Below are 8,827 nucleotides of genomic sequence, written 5' to 3'. Positions count from 1 at the left end.
GGTCCCGCAGGTCCCCCGGCGTGGCCCGGGTCCCGCAGGTCCCCCGGCGTGGCGCGCGTGGCCCGGGTCCCGCAGGTCCCCCGGCGTGGCGCGCGTGGCCCGGGTCCCGCAGGTCCCCCGGCGTGGCCCGGGTCCCGCAGGTCCCCCCGGCGTGGCCCGGGTCCCGCAGGTCCCCCGGCGTGGCGCGCGTGGCCCGGGTCCCGCAGGTCCCCCCGGCGTGGCCCGGGTCCCGCAGGTCCCCCCCCGCCCCGGCCTGCGCAGGGTCCCGTCCCAGGCGCCCGCCCGTCGCGCGGGGAGGCCCTTTGGCCTCGCTCCGTGGGAGCCCGGCCGGACCAGGCCTGCTGCCCACCAGCGGCCGCAAGCCGGGCGGAGGAGCCGGGCTCCGCGCGGCTTCGGGGGTGGGCGGCGCCCGGCGAAGGCGCGGACCACCCACAGGACGGCCCTCCCCGCAGCCGACGCCCGCCCCGCCTCCACACCCGCCCGCTCCTCGCTTCCCACCGCGGCCCCAGGCCACGTGGCCCGCCCCTCCCCTAACCACGCCCCCGTCCATGGACTCTCCTCTAACCACGCCTCCCATCCGGCCCTCGCCCCTAGCCACGCCCATCCATGTGACTCTCCTCTAACCGCGCCTCCCATCCGGCCCTCGCCCCTAGCCACGCCTCCACGCCATACGGCCCGCTCTTCGCCTCTAACCACACCCTCATGTGTGGCCCGCCCCTCGGTTATAACCACGCCCTCGCGGCGCATGCCCCGCCCCTCGCCTCTAGCCCCGCCCCGCGTCCTCTGGCCCGCCCTCGCGGTGGCTCCGCCTCCGCCTGCGCGACGCGTGCCCTGCGGCCCTCGCCTCCCGACGTCCGCAGCCGCGCGCACGGTAACGAGCAGCGTCCCCTCCCCGGTGTCCCGAGGCGGTGCCGGCGGGGCGCGCCCCCCTTTTCAAAGCCATATTAACATCGGTCCCGGTCCCGGGGCGGCTACGGGGTGCCGCGCTGAGGGGTCCTCGTCCGCCCGGGGTGGGGGGCGGGGCGGCCCAGGCCTGGCCCCGCCTCACCGGAAGTGTGCCTGCGGGCTGCACCGGAAGGAGGCGGCCTGGGAGGGCGGGGCGGGGCCCGGGTCGCTCTTGTTCCCGGGCAGAGGGCCAGGTCCCTGAGGCCGGGAGCGTCCGGTTCCCGCCGCAGTGAGGCCGAGCGGCGCGGGGGGCGGCGCGGGAGGCGGCGGGGGCCGGCGGGGGTCGGCGCGGGGGTCGTCGCGGGGATCGGCGCGGGCTGTGGGGACGCGGCAGAGCCTAGGTCCTGTGCAGGTGAGGGCGGCCTGGGTCCCGGGTGTCCAGGGCAGAGGGCAGAGCAGGCTCGCAGGGCCTGTGCTAGGCCAGCGCAAGCTAATGACAAGCCAGGTATCTGTTGGTCACTTTGGCTCTGGGTGGTGGACAAGTCCTGTGGACACCTGGGACACAGACCTAACAGGCACACGTGATCCTCTGTGGACACCTGGGACACAGACCTAACAGGCACACGTGATCCTCTGTGGACACCTGGGACACAGACCTAACAGACACACGTGATCCTCTGTGGACACCTGGGACACAGACCTAACAGGTACAGGTGATCCTCTGTGGACACCTGGGACACAGACCAAACAGGTACAGGTGATCCTCTGTGGACACCTGGGACACAGACCTAACAGGTACAGGTGATCCTCTGTGGACACCTGGGACACAGACCTAACAGGTACAGGTGATCCTCTGTGGACACCTGGGACACAGACCAAACAGGTACAGGTGATCCTCTGTGGACACCTGGGACACAGACCTAACAGGTACAGGTGATCCTCTGTGGACACCTGGGACACAGACCTGACAGACACACGTGATCCTCTGTGGACACCTGGGACACAGACCTAACAGGCACACGTGATCCTCTGTGGACACCTGGGACACAGACCTAACAGGTACCCGGGTGTACATACACAGAGTATGACAGGTAAATATTAGGTTTTGGTTCCATGATAGGAATATGTCTATTTGTGGAAAACAAAAAACTCTCAGGTGTCTTCCAAGGTGGCTTTCCCAGCAACAATGCATGGGAGTCCGGTGCCCCACCTCTTTCTCTGCAATGTGTTCATGGTTCTGGGTTTAGCCACTCTAATAGTGTGTGATTATGCTCACACCTGTGATCTTAACTACTCTGAAATCTGAGGATCTAGTTTCTAAGCCAGCTCAGGCAGGGAAATTTGTGAGACTTATCTCCAATTAACGAGCAAAATCCAAACCCCCACACAGTAACAAACAACTGGGTGTGGAGCTTTTAAGACTTCACTCAAGTGCCAGCCTTGCGTGACGAGCTAAGGGACACCCAGGTCCTCGTATTGTACAAAAAAAAGCTGCATTATTATAGCTCATTTTTTCTAATTTGCAATTTCCTAATAATAATATATGGTGTTGTATCATTTTGTATGTGTGTGTTTTTGCCATCTGTATATCTTTTCTTTGGAGATTTTTTTTGGTTTTAATAGTTAGACTTTTTCCTTATTGTTGAGTTTGACGTGTCCTTTGCATATGTTTGGATCCTAGTCATTTTAAAGGGTGACTTGCAGGTATTTTCTCCATGGCCCGTTTTTTTCATTCTTTACAGCATCTTTCAGAGAATAAAGAATTTAATTTTGCTAAAATCTGTCTTATCAACTTGTTCTTTCCTGGATTTTGTGTGTGGCATTTGATCTAAGAACCTCCTTTGTTATCTTCTAGGGGATTTATAGTTTTGTGTTTTATATGTGAGAATATGGTCTATTTTGATTTAACTTCAGTGGGATAAGGTCTTTGTTTAGTTTTTTTCCTTTGTTTTTTTTCATATGGAGATTCTGTTGTTCCATTTGTTCAAAACGTTTTTGTCTCCACTGACCTGCTACGTACTCCCTGTCAAGGTCCAGTTGCTTTTATATGTGTGGCTCTGCTTGGGCTTTCTGTTTCTTTTTTCTTTTTTTTGGGGGGGGGGCTTTCTGTTTCGTTCCATTATCTGTCTGTTCTCTTACCAGTAGTGTTGGTCACTGTAATCTTGGGAGTCGGATCCTCAACTTTGTTCTTAATTCATTTTAGTTGTCTTATGCCTTTCCCTGTAAACTTCAGAACCAGTTTGATATCCATTACCAAGATTGCTTGAATTCTGATTGGGATTCAAGCTATAGAACAAGCTAGGGAGAACTGATATCTTTTCATGGCTCAGTAGTAGAGTGCTTTCCTCGCATGCATGAGGCCCTGGGTTCGATTCCTCAGCTCCACATAAGCAGAAAAAGCCGGAAGTGGTGCTGTGGCTCAAGTGGTGGAGCGCTAGCCTTGAGCTGACGAGCTGAGGGACAGCGCCCAGGCCCAGAGTTAAGCTCCACGACCAACCAAAAAAAAAAACCCCACTGATATCTTTTCAGCATTGAGTCTTATCTGTGAACATGGATAGTTCTGTCCTCATGTAGTTCTTTTATTTTATCCATCAGAATGTTACAGTTTTCTTTGTGTAGATCTTGTATATATTTGGCTAGGTGTATATCTGTGTTCCATTTCTTTTTGTTGCTAATTTTATGGATATTGTGTTTTTAATTTCAAATTCCAATTTTTCACTACTAGTGATTGTGTTTATTTTTTTGGTTGTGGGGCTTGAACTCTGGGCCTGGGCACTGTCCCTCAGCTCTGTTTTTTTTGGTCGGTCATGGGGCTTCAACTCTGGGCTTGGGTGCTGTCCCTGGGCTCTTCAGCTCTACCACTGGAGCTACAGTGCCACTTCTGGTTTTCTAGTGGTTTATTGGAGGTAAGAGTTTCACGAAGACTTTCCTGGCAGGGCTGGCTTTGAGCTGTGATCCTCAGATCTCAGCCTCCTGAGTAGCTAGGATTACAGGTGTGAACTACCAGTGCCCGGCTTCCCTCAGCTCTTTAGCTCAAGCTAGCACTCTACCATGAGCCACAGCCCACTTCTGGTTTTCTAGTGGTTTATTGGAGGTAAGAGTTTCACGAAGACTTTCCTGCCAGGGCTGGCTTTTAACTGCGGTCCTCAGATCTCAGCCTCCTGAGTAGCTAGGATTACATGTGTGAGACCCTGGCACCCGGAATTGTGTTTTATTTTTAAGTTTCCTTTTAAATGATTTTTTTTTTTTTTGGTGGGTTTTGGGGCTTGAACTTAGGGCCTGGGGCACTGTCCTTGAGCCTCTTTGTGTTCAAGGCGTGTTCTACCATTTGAGCCACAGCGCCATTTCTGATTTCTGAGTGGTCTGTTAGAGATAGGAGTCTCATGGGACTTCTCCAGCCAGGCTGGCTTTGAACCACTATCCTCAGATCTCAGCCTTTTTTTTTTTTTTTTTTTTTTTTTGTCAATTGTGAGGCTTCAACTCAGGGCCTGGACACTGTCCCTGAACCTCTTTGTGCTCAAGGCCAGCACTCTGCCACTTGAGCCATAGTGCCATTTCTGGTCTTTGAGTGGTTAATTGGAGATGAGTCTCTTGGAGCTGGATGCTGGTGGCTCACACCTGTCATCCTAGTCACTCAGGAGGCTGAGATCTGAGGATCACAGTTCAAAGCCAGCCCAGGCAGGAAAGTCCGTGACACTCTCTCCAAAAAACCACCAGAAAACTGGAAGTGGCGCTGTGGCTCAAGTGGTAGAGTGCTTGCCTTGGGCTGAAGAGCTGAGGGACAGTGCCCAGGCCCAGAGTTCAAGCCCTATGACTGAAAAAGGAAAAAAAAAACCAACAACAAAAAAGAATTTCATGGGACTTTTCTGCCCATGCAGAATTAGCACACATTAGTCGTGTCAGAGAAATTTCACTGTGACATTTTCATACATACCTACATGGGGATACAATGTATCCCAATGAAATCACCTTATTACTGTCCCTTACCTCCACTTCTAAAGGTTCCACCAAGTTTCACTGTTCTCATACAGGCAGATGCCCCACTGTGACTGTACTCACTCATCTGCCCTCTCCACTTACTCTCCCTTCTCTTTAGAGCAGCCTGCTCCCAGCAGAGCCTGTCATTAATTTTCTTTTAGTGTGTGCATTCATTGCACCAAGAGGTTTCACCATGTTTTTTTCAGACATAGATTTTTAAATTTTTATTTAGTTTATGTGGTGCTAAGGAATCGAACCCAGGGCCTCATGCACGCTAGGTAAGCATTCTTAACAGTAAGCCACCTTCCCAGCCCACATTTTTTTAGTCAGAATAACCCTCTTTATGGTTTTCTTTTTCCCTATCTCCAGCCCCCTACTAATCAACAGCTATGTGTGAACCCCATTTTGAAAATTTGAAGTTATTCATTTTGATTCCCCTCTCCCCTCCCAGCCATGTCTGACCGTGCGCCCCAACTGTTCTGTTGGAGCTGGTGTGAACCGGGGTGGGGAGCCCCTGCTCCTCACCCCTGGTACCCACTTATTTGGACGGCCACCTTCAGTCCCCCACTGACCTGACTTGCATCTCCAGTGACTCTATTCTTATCTATCAAAAAAGCTTTTTTTTTTTTTTTTTTCCTAATGGCAGAGCACCTTGAAATAATTTTTTTTTTTGGGTCCGGTCGTGGGGCCTGAGCTCTGGGCCTGGGCACTGTCCCTCAGCTCTTCAGCTCAAGGCTAGCGCTCTACCACTTTGAGCCACAGTGCCACTTCCGGCTTTTTTCTTTTTGCTTATGTGGTGCTGAGGAATCGAACCCAGGGCCTCAGGCATGCAAGGCAAGCGCTCTACCACTGAGCCACCTTCCCAGCCCCTAAAATAATTTTTTAAAAATTATTATTTTCGCCGGGCGCTGGTGGCTCACGCCTGTAATCCTAGCTACTCAGGAGGCTGAGATCTGAGGATCGCGGTTCAAAGCCAGCCCCGGGCAGGAGAGACCGTGAGACTCCTATCTCCAATAAACCACCAGAAAACCGGAAGTGGCGCTTTAGCTCAAGTGGTAGAGCGCTCACCTTGAGCTGAAGAGCTGAGGGACAGCGCCCAGGCCCAGAGTTCAAGCCCCACGACCGACAAAAAAAAAAAAAAAAAAAAAAATTATTATTTTCTGCCCGTCATGGGGCTTGAACTCTGGGCCTGGGCGCGCTGTCCCTCAGCTCTTCTGCTCAAGGTGAGTGCTCTACCGCTTAAGCCACAGCACCACTTCTGGTTTTCTGGAGATAAGAGTCTCACAACGCTCCTACCTGGGCTGGCTTTGAACTGCAATCCTCAGATCTCAGCCTCCTGAGTAGCTAGGATGACAGGCGTGAGCCACCAGCGCCCGGCTTGAAATAGTTTTTATAAAGGGAGACACTTGTGTTTTCAAGCTGTTCTGCCAAAAATGTTTTATATAAAAACAGGCTGGTTAGGGCTGGGAAGTTGGCTCAGTGGTAGAGCGCTTGCCTTGTACGCATGAGGCCCTGGGAAGCTGAAGAGCCGAGGGACAGCGCCCGGACCCGGAGTTCTGGCCCACAGCTGACCAAAAAAAAAAGGCACCAAACACAGCAAAGGTGCTCATTTGCCTGATTTGCTTACTTCCTAAATTTATTCAGAGCCAGTGTCTAATGGTGTGTTCCAGGCTGGCCTCAGCATTCACCTGCCTCCCTCCCAAGTTGTTGGTATTATAGCACTGGGATTACCATATATATGGTTTGTCTGTGTGTGTGCACACGCATGCTCACGTGTGCCCGTGAACTGGGGCTTGAACTCTCTTAGCTTTTTCTCTCAAGACTTGCACTCTACCACTAGAGCTACACTTCCATGTCTGGCTTTTTACTGGTTAGCTGGAGATAAGAGTCTCATAAGCTTTCCTGTCCAGGGTGGCTTTGAATTGGGTTCCTTAGACAGCCTCTTGAGTAGCTCGGAATTACAGATGATGGAGCATATTACAGGTTACAGGCTCATCATAAGCACAGCTGCATGTCGGTATAAGAGAGCAAGATAACCTGCATTCCTAGATACAACTGTGATCATGGAGAGATGGTCATGGTACAGGCCTCCCTCCGCTCCTTCAGCCATCCCCAAGGACAGAACTCATCCCAATGCATTACAAATGCTGTTGACCTCTGGTGGACGTGAGCACTCCCAGAGAAAACGTCGTCCGTGTTGGTCTCAGTCACACCACCAGTTTCTCTTCTACTGTCCATTTTGTTTCAGGGGAGACCCACAGCCTTCTAGGCCCGCAGCTGAGTCCATGGTTATGCAGCTGAGCAGGGCTTGCAGCAGAGCAGCTCTGGAGAGCAGCCTGAGCCAGGCCCACAGCTCCTGCAGGCCCCGGAGCAGTTTCGCCAGGCGGGAGCAGAGCCTGCCGTAGGGACTCGAGTCTGCCACTCCCCATCACTTTTCTAAAGGGAAGGCAAAGCTGGGGGCCAGTAGTGAAAGCCTGTAATCCTAGCTACTCAGGAAGCTGAGATCCAGGAATAAGGTTGGAAGCCAACCTGGGCTGGAAAAGTCCATGAGTCTCTTAGCTCCAATTAACCGCCCAAAAGCCAGAAGTGGATTTATGGCTTAAGTGGTAGAGTGTCAAAGATCAAAGGAAGTGCCAAGTCCCTGAATTCAAGATTTGGGACCAGCAAACAAACAAAAAGGCATCAACACTGGTGGTACATAGTGTGACATGGTCCTGAACTCTTCAGAGGTTAGTCTGCAAAAGCTGGGTACCACTGGCTCACGCCTGTAGTCCTAGCTACTCAGGAGGCTGAGATCCAAGGAGAAGGCTGGAAGCCAGCCTGGGCAGGAAAACCTGTGACTCATCTCCAGTAAACTACTCAGAAAAAACTCTTAAGTGACTGTGGCTCAAATGGTTGAGTGCTAGCCTAAAGCAAAAAAACATAGGGACAGAGCCCAGGTCCAGAGTTCAAGCCCCAGGACTGGCCAAAACAAAACAACAAAAGACTTGCAGAAAATAACTTTTTTTTTTTTTTTGGATCCGGTCATGGTCCTGAACTCTGGGCCTGGGCGCTGTCCCTCAGCTCTTCAGCTCAAGGCTAGTGCTCTACCACTTGAGCCACAACACCACTTCCAGCTTTTTTCTTTTTTGCTTATGTGGTGCTGAGGAATCGAACCCAGGGCCTCATGCAAGCAAGGCAAGTGCTCTACCACTGAGCCAACTTCCCAGCCCCAGAAAATAACTATTTTCTAAGGCAAATTTATTTTTCAAACTTACTGATTTTAGGACCATGAGAATTTAATTTTGGTCAATATTCTTTCCCTCCTGTTTTCTCAGGTTTGCAAGAGAAGTGGAAGATTATTATTACTATTAATTTTTCCAGTCCTGGGGCTTGAACTCGGCCTGGGCACTGTCCCTAAGCTGCTTTTTTTTTGCTCAAGGCTAGCACTCTACCACTTTAGCCACAGCACCACTTCTGGCTTTTTCTGTGTATGTGGTACTGAGGATTCGAACCCAGGGCTTCATGCATGCTGGGCAAGCAGTCCACCACTAAGCCACATTCCCAGCCATGGAAGATTAAAAACTGAAGTCTGGTTGAAAATGAGCTAAAAAACTTGATATTGTCCAAAAAGAAATGTACTCATTACCTGATTTATGTAACTGTTACTACTCTGTACATCACCTTTATAGTAATAAGAAATAAAAATTACAGCACCCTCCCCCCCCCAAAAAAAAACCCCTGGTAAGTCTGGCGAGCACGTGTTCTTTCCCTTTTTGACCATATCTACAGCCAGCCACCCACAGAACCAGCGGGCTTGCTCCCAGCGCCTGCCATCACACCCTGCTCCACGCCAGAGGACAACTGCAGACCAGTTGAGTGCACTCCAGCGACAGCATGTTACAAATGCTGTGCAGAGTAAAGAAAAAAGGTGGTATACCTAGGAGGGCGCAGTGAACCTATGCACACATGTGACCGTGCTGGG

The sequence above is a fragment of the Dipodomys merriami genome, unplaced genomic scaffold (assembly GCF_024711535.1).
Source record: "Dipodomys merriami isolate MVZ:Mamm:240054 unplaced genomic scaffold, mDipMer1.0.p SCAF_143, whole genome shotgun sequence".
Classification (NCBI taxonomy): Eukaryota; Metazoa; Chordata; class Mammalia; order Rodentia; family Heteromyidae; genus Dipodomys; species Dipodomys merriami.
This window is presented reverse-complemented; position numbering follows the sequence as displayed.